This window comes from Syngnathus acus, unplaced genomic scaffold, assembly GCF_901709675.1.
Source record: "Syngnathus acus unplaced genomic scaffold, fSynAcu1.2, whole genome shotgun sequence".
Classification (NCBI taxonomy): domain Eukaryota; kingdom Metazoa; phylum Chordata; class Actinopteri; order Syngnathiformes; family Syngnathidae; genus Syngnathus; species Syngnathus acus.
Genome location: NW_023590221.1, coordinates 130,820 through 150,187, shown reverse-complemented (window position 1 = coordinate 150,187; position 19,368 = coordinate 130,820). Strand labels below are relative to the sequence as shown.

At 45.9% G+C, this 19,368-nt stretch overlaps 3 non-coding genes across 3 annotated transcripts; 2 read left to right on the top strand and 1 right to left on the bottom strand.

Moving 5' to 3' along the window:
* The first annotated feature begins 6,082 nt into the window (after positions 1-6,082).
* On the top strand, positions 6,083-6,154 carry trnap-ugg. The gene has a single exon. It is a non-coding gene; the product is annotated as a tRNA-Pro (tRNA).
* Positions 6,155-7,852: 1,698 nt separating this feature from the next.
* On the bottom strand, positions 7,853-7,924 carry trnaq-cug. The gene has a single exon. It is a non-coding gene; the product is annotated as a tRNA-Gln (tRNA).
* Positions 7,925-11,899: 3,975 nt separating this feature from the next.
* On the top strand, positions 11,900-11,981 carry trnas-gcu. Its single transcript has one exon. It is a non-coding gene; the product is annotated as a tRNA-Ser (tRNA).
* Positions 11,982-19,368: the final 7,387 nt, after the last annotated feature.

The following is a 19,368-nucleotide window of genomic DNA, read 5'->3' as shown; positions in this document are numbered from 1 at the left end:
GATATCATTACATCGTAAGATGGCCACCTCGGTGACTCGCTCTCTATTACTTTGTGTTATTTTACATCTTTTTAACCTCACTTTGTATCATACTTCCGGTTTGCCACGTAGAGCGCCGCAGCGTCACTAGAGAGACGATCTACATTCCTACATTTCTATATGCTGTTGGATTTGGTCCACAATTTAGGGAGCGCGCTATCTGCGCCTCACGGCAAAAGCCATTGCCAATCACCTGTTATCCAATTCACTCACTGCGTGCTCGTTTAATTTCTTCAGATTTAGGAAAATGCAAAGACACTGAAGCAGAAATTAGACTTACACAGGTTGGTTGAGTTCAATCATAATTCTTGTTAAGAAAGCTCTGTTTTCAGGAAAGTACAATACAGCGCTGGACCCTTCAAGAGCAGAAAGTCTCCATTCAGAAAAGGCAACGTTCAAGGTTCTTTGGTCAGCTTATATTCAGTTGGTGTGGGGCGAGTTTGATGGGTCATGAGTCGTTGGGGTGGGGCGAGTTCGCAGTAGAGTTTGATTCCATGGGAGTGGGTGCTGGTTATGGAAGATTCGGTGTGTGTGTGGGGGCTGTTGTCTTCCATCCCGTCTTTCGGCCTTGGTGATCATCTTTGGCCGAGTCCTTGGCTGTCTCCCTCTGGCACCAGCTGGTTTTTATCTCCAAGTGACCTTCCTGTAAACATTCTCCTCCATCCTTGCACATATACTGTCGGACCTCATTCTTTCAATTTTGTCATTTTGTACGAATTTATGTGAGCTTTTGACTGTCACATCATTAATCTATTACTGTTCCCTGACTATGCAAAGTTAGTTCTTTTGATACTCCATGTCTTTGCTCACATCATTATATTCTTAGTTTAATCATGCTCCCACCATATCTTTTCTTTGTTAGGCAAAACATTTCCCTCTGTGCAGAGCGTTCAGTAGTAATCGAAAAGCTGGCGTCTCACATCTAGGCGACATATGACGTTTAGTCAAAACACAAGATATAATCAAGTACTGAACGGTCAAGACGACTCTGGCCGTGTCCATGATTTAGAGAAAAGACATCAGGCATGCATTACACAGTTCCTTAAGGGTCATTAAGCTATTTAGGCAACATATCAAAAGACATTTATTTTGCAGTGCACAGAAATACATATTGAATCGTGAAGTTGTAGCAACCTCTGTTATTATCTTATATCAGCGTATCTGTTATTGTGGCTAGGCGGGTTTTGTGTCTTTTGACCCTATTCCTTCAATGCTTTTCTAGTTTTTCCTCGCTTTTTACTCCACTTTTGGGAGTTTACTATTGTTGAAAGTCGCGGACCGTCAATTCCTGCCATTTCAATCACGTCACTGTTTGGCTCTCAGCGGAGGCTTCGTGGCTGTTTGTCTACCGTCGATCATCGGACACGTAAGTATGGCTGCGGATCAAGAGGTTTGTACGGCTTTGTGCACCAACTGCACCCTTCTCTTAGAGAGGTTGTCCCTGCTAGAGGGACGTGTCCGCCAGCTGGAGCAGAATAGTGTGATAACAGTAGATGTGGCGGACCCAGATGCGGACTGTAGTCAGCCTGCTAGCCCAGTTAGCATTACCCCCAAGCGGCTTGCTAACCGCGATGAGCCAGTTAAGACGCATAGCCGTCCCAAGCCATCTCGGCCTACTGGCTCTCGCACCTTGGTCATAGTTGACTCCATTACCCGAAAAACATCACACTTAAAAATCCAGCCACGGTATTGTGTATCCCTGGAGGCAGAGCACCCGACATAGAAGCTAATCTAAGGGCGCTAGCTCGCAATAGGTCTCGTCAACAGCGTAGGTCCAACAACACTAGCCACTCGGATATAGTGATACACGGTGGCTCCAATTATATATTTCAAGCATATATCGGCTCTATTGATAATCTTACAAATGAATTCAATGCGACATTGTTAAATGCCATCGAATCGGTAGCGCCACTACGTCTGAAAACTCGCCGTAGAAAGCCTACTACACAGATCACAGGTGAAACACGGACGCTTAAGCAATTATGTAGAAAGCATGAACGAAAATGGCGTTGAACCAAACTTGAGGTTTTCCATCAGGCATGGCGCGACAGCCTCCTGAAATATAAAGATGCGCTTATTTTAGCAAAAACTAATTATTTCTGGCAAATTATTCATCTCAATAAAAACAATCCTAAATACTTATTTGATACAGTGGCAAAGCTGACGCGGTGCCATCCGACCTCCGATAGCTCCTTCCACTCAGCCGACGGGTTCATGAAATGTTTCGCTTGAAAGATTGAATCCATTAGGGATGAGATCAAGATGACAGTTCCAATCGCTCAGTCGAGACCGCCCATTACCGGCGCTGACGAACATGCAATAACCCTATCAAATTTTAAAAGTGTGTCCCTTGAAAGGCTTACGCAATTGGTTAGTGTGGCTAAACAAACGACATGTTCACTCGACCTGCTTCCAGCCAAACTATTTAAAGAATTATTTCAAATTTTAGGACCGTCCGTCTTAAATATAATCAATCTGTCTGTCTCCTCTGGGATAGTGCCAACAGCCTTTAAAACCGCTATCATTAAACCGTTACTTAAGCGACCAAATCTTGACCCGGACTGTCTCAGTAATTATAGGCCAGTTTCAAACCTCCCATTCATAGCAAAACTTCTTGAAAGATTCAAGATTCAAGAGTTTTTTATTCGCCATGTTTGAGCGTGCCAAACAAGGAATTTGACTTCGGTAAATCACACCCTCTGTTCAACATTTAGGTGACTAACAACACTCAGGACATGTGAAAAATGGCAAATATTCTCAAACATCCCCTGATCTCAAACTCCCAAAAGGGCAAGGAAAAACTCCAACTAGGGCAAATGAGAAACCTTGAGAAGAGACCACAGATGGGAAGGTCCCTTATCCAGGATGACCAGGCTGCAATGGATGCAGAGAGGACACATAGTACAAACAGTGTAGAGAAATTCAAAAAAGGTGTGGAGAGCAGGATGTCATTGCACAGTAATGACTCTGAGACTCTAAGAGTGGTGTGAGTTCATCAGAGCAACAGCCTGGGGGAAGAAGCTGTCTCTGTGTCTGCTGGTTTTGGCGTACCGAGCTCTATAACGCCGTCCGGAGGGGAGTAGTTCAAACAGACTGCAACCTGGGTGAGAAGGGTCTTTAGAGATGCTCCTTGCACGTTTCCTGGTCCTGGACAGGTACAAGTCGGATAGATGGGAGGTTGATTCCAATTATCTTTTCTGCAGTCCTGATTGTCCGTTGCAGTCTGTGCTTGTCTTGTTTGGAGGCCGATCTAAACCAGACAGTGATGGAGGTGCAGAGGACAGACTGGATGATGGCAGTGTAGAAGGTCTTCAGAAGCTCTCGCGGAAGGTTGAAATTCTTGAGGTGTCTCAGGAAGTACAGCCTCTGCTGGGCCTTCTTCCGGACAGAGTCTATGTGGCCGGTCCATTTCAGGTCCCGAGAGATTGTGGTTCCCAGGAACTTGAAGGTGTCTCTGGAGAGAATAGTATTACTGCGGATAGTGAGGGGTAAAAGTGGTGAAGGGTCACGCCTGAAGTCCACTGTCATCTCCACGGTCTTGAGCGGGTTCAGCTCCAGGTGGTTTTGGCTGCACCAATGGACCAGCCGCTCCACCTCCTGTCTGTACGCAGTCTCATCACCATCCTGGATCAGTCCGTTGAGAGTGGTGTCGTCTGCATACTTCAGGAGCTTCACAGGAGAGTCACCTGAGGAGAAATCGTTGGTGTAGAGAGAGAAGAGCAGTGGGGAGAGGACGCACCCCTGAGGGGCTCCAGTATTGGTGGTCCGGGTGTCAGATGTGATGCCCCCCAGCCTCACACGCTGTCTCCTGTTGGTCAGGAAGCTGGTGATCCACTGACAGGTGGAGGCAGGCACCGCAAGCTGAATGAGCTTCTGTTGGATGATGTCAGGAGCGATGGTGTTGAACGCCGAGCTGAAGTCCACGAACAGGATCCTGGCGTACGTTCCTGGGGTGTCCAGGTGGTGCAGGATGTAGTGCAGTCCCATGTTGACCGCATCATCCACCGACCTGTTTGCCCGGTAGGCAAACTGGAGGGGGTCAAGCAGGGGGCCCGTGACATCCTTCAGGTGGTTCAGCACTAACCTCTCGAAAGATTTCATGACCACAGATGTCAGTGCGACAGGTCTATAGTCATTCAAACCTGTGATGGCTGGCTTCTTGGCCACTGGAAAAATGGTGGAGCTCTTGAAGCACGAGGGCACCTCACACAGCTCCAGAGAACGGTTGAAGATCCGTGCAAAGGTGGGCGCCAGCTGCTCAGTGCAGACTTTCAAGTAGTAGAAAGTAGTAGTAGAAAAAGTAGTAGCGCAGCAGCTTATTGATTATAAGCCGATATAGGCCGGTTTCAAATCTCACATTCATCGCAAAACGAGTAGTCCATGGTAATGCGACCTCTGAGCTCTATAACGTTACTTGTGGTGTCCCGCAGGGATCGGTACTCGGACCAATTCTATTTAATATGTATATGATTCCGCTTGGGGACATAATACGTAAATATAACATTAGTTTTCAATGTTACGCGGATGACACTCAATTATATATGCCGTTATCGATGACAAATCCGCGGGACTGTTGTAATCTTGAGGCGTGCCTTGCGGAGATCAAGCAATGGATGTCTCTCAATTTCCTTCGTCTTATCCCAGATAAAACTGAGATGTTGATAATTGGTCCAGCTTGTTATCACCACTTATTTAAGGAAACCACTATAACTATGGATAACTGTACTATCACAGAGCGATACTGTATCTAATATCGGGGTAATATTTGACCAAACGCTCTCCTTTCAAAAGCACATTAAGAACATAACTAAAATTGCGCTTTTTTACCTCTGTAATATTGGTAAGATTCGTCCGATTCTCTCGACCGGTGATGCGGAAACTATTATACATGCGTTTATTATGTCGCGCCTGGACTACTGTAACGCATTATCAAAGTCAAAGTCAAAGTCTCCTTTATTGTCAATTTCTTCACGTCAAGACATACAAAGAGATCGAAACTGCGTTTCCTACTATCCCACGGTGGAGACGAGACATATTACACCCAATTGGTCCACAGACAAACAAAACATTCAAGTAAACAATACACAAAGTAAAAATAAGAAGGCACATAGTATATAAATGTATTATTTATTTATATAAAGGCCGGTCCACGAAAATATTTCTGACATGTAACCGGTCCGTGGCGCTAAAAAGGTTGGGGACCACTGATTCAGTAGAAGGCGGCTACAGATAAAAGTTTGAGTTCATTTTGAAAAACTTACAGGTCACTCACTTAAGTTCAGATGCACGCACAACCAATGCAGCTATATAATAACTCTGCTGCAAACATAGGTTAACACACTTGGGTTGAAAACCGATCCCCAGCCTTTCACGCGACAAGCAGAGATACTATCCACGATACTAACGAGGAACATGCCCTGTGTTGGGGCAAGATGGACTGCTTAGCAGGAGAAAGGAAAGGGAGGAGGCAGAAAGGGGAACACTCACAGTACACATGCGCGCATAACTATTATGTGGATTTTAACCATCTGTTAACTTTTCTAAAACAGTACTGAAATGGAGCAATCTGCTGGTCTGGTTCATATATGCCTGCCTTCAGGTTTAGAGGGCACTACCTTCAGGGGGAGCATTCGAGGTTAGGGTTAAAGGTGAGGGGGTTACCGTTAGCGAGTTAGCAGGTTAGGGGTTAATTATTAGAGTTTGGTTATTGTTAGGGTTTTAGAGTTAGCGTTAGGGCTTGAAGTTAGGGAATTAGGAGCCTTAGGCCAACCAGATTACATTTATTCCATTAATCACTGACATTCAGTCTTCAGGTCAATGTCACATGGGCTACCAATCGGAATGTAACGGGGTCAGCTGGTCTACTATGGGGCTCATTGGTACAGGGGAATGATTCTTGCATGATTCTTGCTTAGGGTGCATGATTGCCCGGGTTTAGCTCCCGGACGAGCTCTTCTTGCAAACACTGTTGTCTATCATTGTGTGGAGCGTTTGACAGGCCAACGTTACACGGAATGTAACACGGTCTGCCAGTGCTCGTTGTGGCTCGTTGGTCTAGGGGTATGATTCTCGCTTTGGGTGTGGGAGGTCCTGGGTTCAACTCCCAGACGAGCCCTTCTTTAAAACATTGCTGTTGATCAATTAGCCCAATTTAATCTTGGGCGCGAGCCCGAATCTGTACACGGTGGATGGCGGCAGTGATATTTGAGAAGTGAAATTAAGTTTATTGGATTTGCTGACAGTGTGCAATTATTATTTCAACAAAAGTAGGCAGGTACATAAATTTAGTAGATCCTCCTTTTGCAGAAATAACAGCCTCTAGACCAGTGGTTCTTAACCTGGGTTCGGTCGAACCCTGGGGGGTCGGTGAGTGGGTTTCAGGGGTTTGGCAGAGCCTCCACTGCAGAGGTCCGAACACACCTGATTTATATATCCGCATATCTGAACTGGTCTCGCAAAGGCAAAAGCAGACGTCACACTGATTTGCTGGTATGTCATTTCTTGTGAATTCATGCATTGTGTTGGTTTTATTCTTTGAACAAGGTGATGTTCATGCACGGCTCATTTTGTGTGCCAGTAAAAAACATCTATGTCTTGAATTTGAAAAAAAAAAATATTTTTTCGGTGATTGCGCATATGGAACTGGTGGGATTCGGTACCTCCAACAAGGTTAAGAACCACTGCTCTAAACACTTCCTATAGCTTCCAATGAGAGTGTGGATTCTGGTTGAAGGTATAATGGTCCATTCTTCTTGACAAATCTGTAACTCCTATAAACTTCATTTCACTTCTCAAATATCACTGTGTCTGTCTGCTATATGATATATTTAACTGAAATTGCTGATCCGAACAGCCAAGGATTTATAAAGAAAATCTTGAAATTGATTAGGGGTGCCCAAACTTTTGCATATGATTGTATATGACTAAAGATTTGAGGTCCAACCGAGACGAGAACTGAGATCACTGGATTCAGAGTCTAGAGCGCTCATGGAACCCTCAGGTGTAGTCAGAGTCAGAGTCAGAGTCAGCTTTATTGTCAATTCCTTCATGCTAGGACACACAAAGAAACCGAAATACCGTTCCCCCTATCCCACGGTGACGAGACACAGCACACGATTAACACACAAGTAAAACAACGGGGAGAGAGTTCAGGACCCCAACAGCCCGGAGATCACAAACTTCGCCAGTGGCGAGCAGTGCTGGCATCCCACAACAAAGTCCCGGCACCATTCTTCACGGATGTAGACGCACAGTCCACCTCCACGCGATGTTCCCCCTCGTACAATGGCCCGGTCCGCCCGATAGCGCGCCATCCGCTCCAGACGCACAGCAGCTACGCACTGTCCGGTCCGCAGAACTCAGCAGGCATGTTGATGTCCAGCGATCGAACGTCCGCCAGAAGAATGGAAGGCACGGCCGGGCGAGCTGGGGTGGCCGCCAGCCAGGCCCGGACGCCCAACCGGGGGAAGAATAGCAGGCGAGTCCGGCGACGCTCCAGGACGGCGCAGACCGAGCGCCTTTAATGTCCCCGCTTCAAAGTGCAGATCGCCACAAAACTCGCTTTCGCCGATGTCGAGCAGAACCAGCCAGCCGCACTTGAAGCACAACCCGGTACGACGAGACGAACACACAAAACTGGCGGACAAACCCACATTAAACGACAAAACAAAACACCGTTCGGGACAGAGAGAAGCCGCAGCGTGTGCACGCGCCGCCATCTTACACACTGTGTAGGGAAGCATACGAATTCATGGGGCAGCACACAAGCTGCTGCCATCTGCAAATTTTTCCCAGCTAAATGACAAATTATTTGAGGTCCCACTGAGACTTGAACTCAGATCACTGGATTCAGAGTCCAGAGTGCTCACCATTACACCATAGAACCCTGGCAATGAACAAACGAGGAGCATAATTTTTCTGAGCACAATGCACTAACTAAGGCTCATTTTACGAAATTGACAAAAGTAGTGGAGGCAGGGCTTACACACTCATAGGGCTGTACACAAAGTACTGAATTGGAATTTTCAAATTTTTGTTCCATGTAAATGACTACAAATTGGAAGTTCCACCAAGACTTGAACTTGGATTGCTAGATTCAGAGTGCTCACAATCACAGCATGCAAACATTATTTGATTGATTGATTGATTGATTGATTGATTGATTGGTTGGTTGATTGCTTTATTGATTTATTGATTGATTGCGAAAGGATAGCAAAGAATGAGAATATCATCGAATGACAAGATGAACAATAAAAGCAACTCGAAATAAGCGATATGGGGATGAAATGGTTTTAATATTCATAAGGGGTGACCATGAACCAACAGTTTAAGCTCCAGTAGTTTGTACCCTGATAAATTGCACTCACTGAATGTCTTCTTGGATGGATGAACTGGAGGCCGTTCTGGAGTGGGTCTGCAGTCAGCTGGCCAAGCCAAGAAGTAAAGCGTTGACTTGACAGTTGAAGGAAAAACAAAAAAATGGAAACACAGATTAGAGGCTGGTTTCGCCCTACACGTGGTCAGGGGAGCATTGTAGCGGAGTGTCGCACGCCTGGTTGTTGCTGACTCAGAGAGCTTCTGGCTCCTGTTTGCCGAGGTGTCCCTGGCACACTTTGCAAAGCAGACAACACTGACAAATAGATTTAGAAAATGTTGTTTCCACCCAGTCTCAAACAGGGGGCGTTTCGCGTCTTAGAAGAACATGATGACCACTACGCTATGGAAACTGCGGTGACGTCCAAAGCATTTTGAGAAGCCCGGCAAAAGTTCAACAAAAGTGAGTGAGGAAGAAAGCAGGCACTTCTGAACTTTTTGATTTGCTTTTCAAAACTGTGCCAGCAAAAGCAATTTTTTCATACAACGAAATAAGCTCCGCGTCGGGGAATTGAAGCCCGATTTGCCGAGCCGAGGCTGTGAGTCGTTTCGCTAAAGGGTACCTGATTTGAGACTGGGTGAAAACCAGGCTTCGCACTTTTCTTTAACTTTTGCCAGGCTCTTCAAAAGGCTATGTGTGTCAGCGCAGTTTCCATGGTGTAGTGGTTATCACATTCCCTCACACGCTGAAGGTCCCTGGTTGGAAACAAGTCTTATGATCCTTTTGATTTTAGACTCCGCGTTGGGGAATTGAACCTCAGTTTTCCGAGCCGAGGCCGTGAATAGTATAGCTAAAACGGCCTGTTGCGTTTTGTTCAAGATGTCCATCGTTAAGCAAGGAAAACAAAAAATGTGGAGTAACAGTTTTTGTAACAGATATTAGGTTGTTTAATGGCAGTCAGTGCACAAGGCACTTCAGCAGAAGAAACAACAACGTCAAACTTCAAATCAGAAGGCTTTATACTGACGAAAAGCAGGAACTAGGAAGGGAATGGGACGGAAGGATAAGGTCTGTTCTGTTATCACCTGAATGTACTGTTATTTACTGAATGTTTTGTGACTATGTGTCATGGAACTTAACTGAGCTCTGAACTTAACTGAGCTCTGTGTGCCGTGTCTGTGCTCACTGCTTATGTGTAAGTGAAAGTCACAAAGCTCTGTGTGCCGTGTCTGTGGTCTGATTGAGCGACTATGATTGGGTAAATTATTTACACATTGATTGATATGATGAAGTATATATGTTTGTGTAAACTAAGAGTATCTGCACATTGCTGTTGCTCCCTCTTCAGGCCCTAAACTGATCGGCATTCAATTCCATCCATTCCGTCCATTACTATCTGTACCGCTGGGGGTCGCAGGCGTGCTGGAGCCTATCCCAGCAGTCATCGGACAGTAGGCGGGGGACACGTTGTAACTGGTTGCCAGACAATCGCAGGGCACACAGAGACAAACAATAATTCGCACTTGCACTCACACCTATGGGCAGTTTGGATTACAAAATCGGCTGACGAAGCATGTTTTTGTGATGTGGGAGGAAAACCCGGGGAAAACCTACGCAGGCACGGGGAGAACCTACAAACTCCACACAGGGAGCACCAGATCACACGTCAAAAGTCCTTATATTATACAAATGGATTTGCTTTCATGTCGAATCGTATGCTTTGCATGTTTGAGTGGGGATTTGGGGAGGTTTTACCGAACATGTGAATGAATGAGGGAGTAACCGTAAAGATCTAAAATAGTGATGGTTCGGGTGCGCCTGGTGCCCAGTAGCACTCACCTTTGGTCCAGTAAATAAGGTGCACCACTGTAGCAGATGTTTCCATAGTGTAGTGATTATCACGTTTGCCTAACACGCGGAAAGTCCCCAGTTCGTGACTGGGTGGAAACAGCTTCGTTACATTCCGATTGGTAGCAAATAGGGGTGTAAATCGCGGGTTTTGTCACGATACGATATCATATCGATACAAAGAACCACGATACGATATTTGCCGATATCTTAAAGCCTGCTGTGATTCATTCATGATACATCACGATATAGTGCTCCACGATCGATATTTTTATTTTTATTTTTTTTAAAATAAAAAATATAGAACAATATCCTGATTTATAACAATTCATACGCAAAATCAACAAGGTACTGCAAACTCTTTATTTAGGAAATTACAAGAGTATTGTAGTATACAAAGTGCTTATTTTAACACTGAACTTTATCAAATTCCTATATTTTTTTTCATATAAGTAAAGAAAAATGAATATTCTTTCTTTTTTTGTAATACCATTAACTTTAAAGTGCATTACTGAACTATTTATTTACAATAATTTTAATTGTCCGTTGAGCCATCTTTTCTTTGGAATCCAAAGTGCTTCCAAACGAATGACTTGAAGCCCAAAGGGGAGCGAATTTCCTCGTCTTCTTGGACACTAGCCATAGCACCAGCCCAGGAGCCGCGTAGTTGTCGGCTCCCCTTTCACGTGCCTGCTCTGCTCACAACACAACACACCGCGTGCTGCTCCCGGAAAGAGGAAGCAAGCGACAATGAACTGGATTTCAAAATAAAGTCGCGTCTAATGTCCGAGGTCAAACACGGCGATATAAATCGATGTTTACGTTTAGCATCGATGCCAATAAATCGTAGAGCATTATATCGATTAATCGATGTGTATCGATGAATCGTTACACCCCTAGTAGCAAATATGACATTAATGACATTATGATTAATGAATTCTGATTACTATCATAGCCGGTTTGGACGTGTCCTGTCAGGGTCATAATTGTGTGTCTACCGCTGCCTCGTGGCAGCCAGGCCTAAAAAAAGATGGGAACGCCTGAGGGAGTTTTGCCAAGATGAATTAGGAAGAACTTTATGAAATAAAGTTGATGTTAAAACGTAGGTGGATGTAATGTCTGGAAGCTTGTGTTCAACAGAAGGCTGTTTGGTAACAGTGAACAACGGACAAATTCAGCAAGGTAATTTAATTACGCCATGACCCAGATTCGTTCCGGGGATGCTACGGCCACAACGCTATACGATCATGCAATAGCATACAAGAAATTTAGGGTCTTTTCTTTAGGATCTTCAGCCGAGATACCCAGGCAGACCATGAAAGAATGTTGTTAAAATGTTGGTGGAACTATCCAACTGCGCAGATCTGATGATCCCAAAGATTTGGGGTGAGACAACATTGAAAAAGCGTTTTTCTTTGTTGACAGTGTCACTTCTTTTGTGGCTTAGCTCTTCTTCGTTTCACATCTAAAGTATCGTATCAGTTTACCTTGTAGCTTATACTACACCGTACATGCCATATCATGTCGCCCATACAACTCATGCATGAGATGCGATGGCTGAGATATTTAGGCGATGGGTTGCTACTCCATTGTGCTCTCCACTCATAATTTCATCACATCCTCGTCGGATTTTCATTCTCTTCACAAAGTAGCTTGGCACAACGTACATAACGTGAATTGTCATCACCAGATGAACAAGACGAGGTGGCCGAGAGGTTAAGGCGATGGATTGCTAATCCATTGTGCTCTGCACGCATGGGTTCAAATCCCATCCTCGTCGAAAGTTGATGTTAAATTGTTGTACAGTGGGGCCTGGTTCTCAAACAAATCATTATTTGAACAAAAAATTCGAGAATTTTTTGCTTCGGATGTCGAACGAAATTCGAAATTGCTCCTAAAGCAATGCAACAGTGAGCGCCCGGCGCGCTGCGGTTGCGCGATCGGACCAAATTAAGCTCTCTGCGCACTGAGGTCCACCCACTTAAATTTTGGAAAGTACATCAGGACTTTAAAAATATTTTCTAAGTTTTAGCGACCGCTCTGTCACAATAATGCGACCAGCATCGGCGAAGCACTGCAGTTGCGGGATCGGACAAAAATGCGCAAATGAAAAAATACTTTAAAAAGGCGGGTTTTTCTTTGCTTGGAACGGATTAATTTCTTTCCATGATTCGGAATTTGAACGATTCACTTCAACAGCCTTCTGCAACGGATTGTGGTCGAAAACCGAGGCTCCACTGTATCTGTAATCTGGTTTGTATTTGACTCAATATAGTAATATTTATACTCTTTGGCAGCTCGGTGGTACACTGGTTAGAATGTCCGCTTCACAGTTAAGAAAGTGCCGGTTTGATTCCATCAACGACTGTTGTGTGTTGTTGATGATGTCCGTTGTTTGGTCAGGAAAACAAAGATGTGGGGTAACGGTTGGTTCTTTATTGGCAAGATCTTGGGTTGTTTAATGGCGGTCAGTACGCATGGCACTTCAGCAGATGTAACAACACCCCCCATCTCCAGATCAGAAGGTTTTATACTGTCCGGAAAAGGCGGGAAAGCGTCACCTGACCATTTGGTATCTATGTGTATTGGAGAGTCACTGCCCTGTGTGTGCGTGTGTGTGTGTGTGTGTGTGCGTGTGTGTGTGTGTGTGTGTGTGTATATGTGCGTGTGTGTGTGTATGTTGTTGTAAGGCGGACGTAGTTAAGAGCGCCATGAGAACGTTGAAGGGGCAAGTGTGGGCGTGGATTGTATATATAAAACCCGCGCCCTATGACGCGGTGCGCCCTATGTGTGTTAAACACAGTCATGAAACACATAACGGAGACTGCGCCTTTTATTACGGTGCGCGTTTTAATCGTGAAAATACGGTAACTCGTCAGCGCTGGTTTACTGCAATTTGACGACAAACCGCAAAACTATTGGGCATAGAAAGCATCATTTATTGGCACGACTAAAGACTTAAATTTATCAGAAAGAGAGGAGTTAGACCTACTAACAAGGTGGCTAGGTCCAAGATCTGCAGAACAGGTGAAAAGGGTTCATGGAGTACCCGCTGGAGGCGTAAAGATGATTTGGGAACGGGTTGAAGAGTGTCACCGTTCCTCAGAAGCAATTGAGGACACACTGCTAAACAAGATAGAGGAGTTTCCAAGGCTAACAAACAAAGATACGAGCCAGCTAAGAGACCCGGGAGACATCTTGTAGGAGCTATTGTGGGAGCTAAGTCAGATGATTGATTGATTGATTGATTGATTGATTGATTGATTGATTGATTGATTGAAACTTTATAGATCCCCGGGGGTGGGGAAATTCAGGCCCCAGCAGTATACATACTGAAAAGGGAGCAACAGCAATGTCTAAATATTTCATATTAATTTTATATTAATTTATGAAAACATAGTTGCTCCATCAGAGCACAGACACGGCACACACAGCTTGGTAACTTTTCCATTACACATAAGGCAGAGCTTATTAACGTCATGACACATTGATACAAAACATTCAGTAGACAACAAGACATTCTTATGAGGATATGTTTTTCCTTCTTTTCCCCTCCCTTTTCTTCCCTTCCGTATTCCTGCTTGCGGAGAATATAAAACCTTCTGATCTGGAGTCTGACGTGGTTGTTCTCCTCTGCTGAATTGCACTTGTACTGACTGCCGTGAATCAACCCAAGATCTTGCAAATAAAGAACCAACTATTACTCCACATCTTTGTTTTCTTTGCTCAACGACGGACATCTTGAACAAAACGCAACATAACCCTGCCTGATAGTAGTGTGTTTGAATTTTTGATTAGCGGTAGGTGCTAAAGCCTCATTGCTAGCAAGAGAACTGGTCTTGCAAAAAAGGATTCACTCGCTGAGTCCAAATTCACAGGCTGCATCCTTAGAAAGTTTTTTTATTTTTTTATTGCCAATTATAGGGCTGCATGACGTGACTCCCGGTGCGACGCGAACGCACATCACGTGACACACGAATTCAGCCTTGAAACTGGCATTCGTTAAATGGCGACGGATGCTGAGCGGAGACTACATACGTATATTTTAAAGTCATTTCCCATATTACTCTTTCAAATATCTATTCAGAAACTCTGAACATATAAGGACATATTGATTGAGAGAAAACAGGGGGGGGGGGCTGAGAGTGGACAGGTTTGGTGAACCCCCGACATCTGGTCAAATCAGAGCAGGGGGTGTTTTATGATGTTGGGGGAAACAGAACAACTTGATTGCTTCCTCTGCAGCTGGTTAACCAGTGCAGAGGTCTTAGCACTTTGTTTACGATGTTGTGGGAACAAACAGAATATTTTTTCCCCCTCAGCAACTGGTTAATCAATATAGTCTCCATTCCAACACAATCGTACAATCAAGACAATTTGTCAACCCTAACAATCTTGGGCCAGGAACTGAGCAGGAAAAAGGTTTCTCACCTGTGTGTGTTCTTGTGTTTATTTTTAAGTGACTGTTCTGAGAGATTCTTTGACCACAAACTGAGCAGGAAAAAGGTTTCTCACCTGTGTGTGTTCTTGCATGTGTTTTTAAATGTCGCTTCTGAGAGAATCTTTGGCCACATCTTTTTTGATGAAAAGACACACCTTGTCCTTTTGCTCGTTAGGCATGACTGTTGTCACATTCAAACTTGTACATAAAGGAGAATCAAAATCAGGACTCGACCCTGCTTTCCAAGACCAGCGCTTCAACCAGCTATGAGGTTCGAGAACACTAACTGGTTCTCAAACTTGGCCCAGCTATCTTGCTTTGCTTGCTCGCAAAATAGTAGCATGGTAGATGGCGGCGCCCCAGTTGGCCGCGGCCGCCACGGGTCTCAACAATCGACGAGGATTTTCACAAAATATGTCGCCTAGGACACTACAAACAACACAAAGTTTAGTTTATCCATCCAGTAGATTAGTGTATGATCGCCAGCGCCTGCTGGAGGTACGGTCATCAAGTGTTTTCGGACTCGTAGCCACAACTACCCTAGTCTGTTTGCGTAGCCTCGGAGTGCTTAGGGCGCTAGCCCCAGAAGCTCACGACGCAGCGGGCTCGCCGGGCAGCACACGCCGGAGGAGGAGTAAGCGTAGGCGGTGTGACCGGCGGCGAAAGCGCGGCTGTCGAGGTGGGCTAACGGCTAAGCTTAGAGCTAACCCCTACAAACCGCCGCTTCCATCCATCTTCCTCTCCAACGTCCGCTCACTGGATAATAAAATGGACCATCTAAACTGGAACTCTCTTCAAAGAGGGAAGTTAGAAACTGCTGCGCTCTCATCCTGACGGAGACATGGCTGAACTCATCAATGCCGGACAACGCCGTTAGCCTGGAGGGGCTCGCTACATTCCGCGCCGACAGAAACAGCGAGCTAAGCGGTAAATCCCGAGGAGGTGGGCTGTGTGTCTACATCAACAACAACTGGTGCAAAAATGCTAGATCTGTCGCCAGCTTCTGCTCTTCGGACATCGAGCTTTTGACTGTTAACTGCAGACCCTTCTACCTGCCCAGAGAGTTTACTGTTGTTAGCATCACGGCTGTGTACGTGCCTCCTAGCGCTAACACTAAAGAGGCCATGAGGGTTCTCTATCGGACAATCAGTGAGCTGCAATCCACGCACACAGAGGGGGTTTTCATCATTGCTGGGGACTTCAACCAGGCTAGCATGAAGACTATTCTCCCTCATTTTTACCAACACGTGGATTTTCCAACTCGGGGAGAGAACACTCTGGACTTGGTTTACACCAATATAAAGGATGCATTCAGAGCAGCCCCCCGCCCCCACCTCGGCTCTTCAGACCACCTATCTGTTATGCTAATCCCTGCATACAGGCCCCTGCTGATCAGAGCAAAACCCACAGTGAAGGAGGTGAGGGTGTGGTCTGAGGGGGCCATGGAGGCACTCCAGGACTGCTTTGAGTGCTCTGACTGGGACATGTTCAAATCAGCAGCAACATATGACAATCAGATCGACATTGATGAGTACGCCATGACTGTGTCAGCCTACATCAACAAATGCTCCGAGGACGTCAGCACCACTAAGAACATCATCACCCGAGCCAACCAACGACCCTGGATGACTGAGGATGTACGTCATACGCTACGAGCACGGAACTCAGCCTTCAAGTCTGGCGACAAGGAGGCACTGAGGACAGCGAGAGCCAACTTGAACCGTGCCATCAGGCTAGCGAAGCGAAGCCACAGTCGGAAAATTCAGGATTTTTTCCACGACGCCAATAACACCAGGAGTATGTGGCAAGGCATACGGGCGATCACGGACTACAACTTACCCTCCCCCCCGGTGGGTGAGGTTGATACTGACTTCCTAAATGGTCTAAATAACTTCTTTGGGCGTTTTGAGGCACTAAACAGCACTCCTGCAGTTAAAACTGTTCCCCACCAGGAAGAGGAGGCCCTCTGCCTTGACTCAGCCGACGTGTGGAAGACTCTGAGAAGAGTCAACCCACGTAAGGCCCCAGGCCCCGACAACATACCTGGGCGGGTGTTCAAGGAATGTGCAGGCCAGCTGGCTGGTGTCATCACAGACATTTTTAACATCTCGCTGGACCAAGCCAAAGTGCCAGTGTGCTTCAAGGCTGCCTCCATCATTCCGGTGCCGAAGAAACCTCAAATCACCTCATGGAATGACTACAGACCTGTGGCACTGACTCCCATCATGATGAAGTGCTTCGAAAGGCTGCTCAAAGATCACATCGTCTCCAGACTCCCCCCAACATTCGATCCGTTCCAGTTTGCCTACCGGCAGAACCGCTCTACTGAGGATGCCATCTCCTCCGTTCTTCACCTGAGCCTGGCTCACCTGGAGGAGAGGAACACCCACGTGCGGTTGCTGTTCCTGGACTTCAGCTCAGCGTTTAACACCATCATTCCACAACATCTGGTGGAAAAACTGGAACACCTGGGCTTCAGCACCCCCCTTCGGAACTGGCTGCTAGACTTCCTCACCAACAGACCTCAGTCAGTCCGGGTCGGACAGAACACCTCAGATGTCATCACCCTCAGCACAGGCTCCCCTCAGGGCTGCGTCCTGAGCCCCCTGCTGTTCACCCTGATGACACACGACTGCGCCCCCAGGTTCACCACCAATCACATCGTGAAGTTTGCAGACGACACAACGGTGGTGGGCCTCATCAGGGACAACAACGACCTGGACTACAGAGAGGAGGTGGAGCAGTTGGTGGGCTGGTGCAGAGAAAATAGCCTGATCCTGAATGTGGAGAAGACGAAGGAGATCATCGTCGACTTCAGGAAGAACCAGCCTCACCACGCTCCACTGATCATCAACAGCTCAGCTGTGGAGGTGGTCAGCAGCACTAAATTCCTGGGAGTCCACATCACAGACGACCTCACCTGGACTGTGAACACCACAACACTGGTCAAGAGGGCACAGAAGCGCTTGTACTTCCTGCGGAGGATGAGGAGAGCCCACCTGCCCCCACCCATCATGAGGACGTTCTACCGAAGCACCATAGAGAGCATTCTGACAAGCTGTCTCTCGGTGTGGTGTGGAGGTTGCAGCGCCTCCGATTGGAAGAACCTGAGGAGAGTGGTGAGGACAGCAGAGAGGATCATCGGGGCTCCTCTTCCCTCCATTCAGGACTTGTCATCCCAGCGCTGCGTGTCCCGAGCCCGTAATATTATCAGGGACCCATCACACCCCCACCATGGACTGTTCTCCCTGCTGTCCTCTGGGAAGAGGTTTCGCAGCATCCGCTGCAGGTCCACCAGGTTCTGCAATAGTTTTTTCCCTGCTGTCGTCAGACTGTTGAACATTCAAACGTAGCATTCCTCTGCACACTTGTAAATACTGCTTTTGTCTCCTGCACTGTTTACATACTTTATCACTGCTGCACTTTGTACTTTATAATTATCTTATTTCATATTTTTATATATAGAATGTCACTTTTTAACCAGCCGAAATACCACTACATTGTTGAAAGCCATATGCAACGAAATTTCGTTTTGTACACACCTAGTGTTGACAAAATGACAATAAAGTTCTGTCTAAGTCTAAGTCTAAGTCTAAACTCGGCACTCTGAAGCCCCCAAGAGCGCTTTTTACTATGCCAACCTAACAAGAGTGACGGGAGAGGCACCATCCAGAAAACGTGCTCAGCTCGTCGAGAAAATGCGATCTAAGCAATAAAATTAAAAATGCTTATAAAACATAAACCAAACGTTGCAGGTGGTCATTTCTGCATGCGCAGTGATAAACTCGGCACTCAGAAGCACCCAACAGCGCTTTTAACTAGAAAACGTGCTCAGCTCGTCGAGAAAATGCGCTCTAAGCAATACAATTAAAAATGCTCATAAAACATAAACCAAACGTTGCAGGTGGTCATTTCTTCATGTGCAGTGATAAACTCGGCACTCTGAAGCACCCAAGAGCGCTTTTTACTTTGCCAACCTAACCAGAGTGACGGGAGAGGCACCATCCAGAAAACGTGCTCAGCTCGTCGAGAAAATGCGATTTAAGCAATAAAATTAAAAATGCTTATAAAACATAAACCAAACGTTGCAGGTGGTCATTTCTGCATGCGCAGTGATAAACTGGGCACTCTGAAGCCCCCAAGAGCACTTTTTACTGTGCCAACCTAACCAGAGTGACGGGAGAGGCACCATCCAGAAAACGTGCTCAGCTCGTCGAGAAAATGCGATTTAAGCAATAAAACTAAAAATGCTTATAGAACATAAACCAAACGTTGCAGGTGGTCATTTCTTCATGCGCAGTGATAAACTCGGCACTCTGAAGCCCCCAGGAGCGCTTTTTACTAGAAAACGTGCTCAACTCGTCGAGAAAATGCGCTCTAAGCAATACAATTAAAAATGCTTATAAAACATAAACCAAACGTTGCAGGTGGTCATTTCTTCATGCGCAGTGATAAACTCGGCACTCTGAAGCAACCAAGAGCACTTTCTACTTTGCCAACCTAACCAGAGTGACGGGAGAGGCACCATCCAGAAAACGTGCTCAGCTCGTCGAGAAAATGCGATTTAAGCAATAAAACTAAAAATGCTTATAAAACATAAACCAAACGTTGCAGGTGGTCATTTCTACATGCGCAGTGATAAACTCGGCACTCTGAAGCCCCCAAGAGCGCTTTTTACTATGCCAACCTAACCAGAGCGACGGGAGAGCCACCATCCAGAAAACGT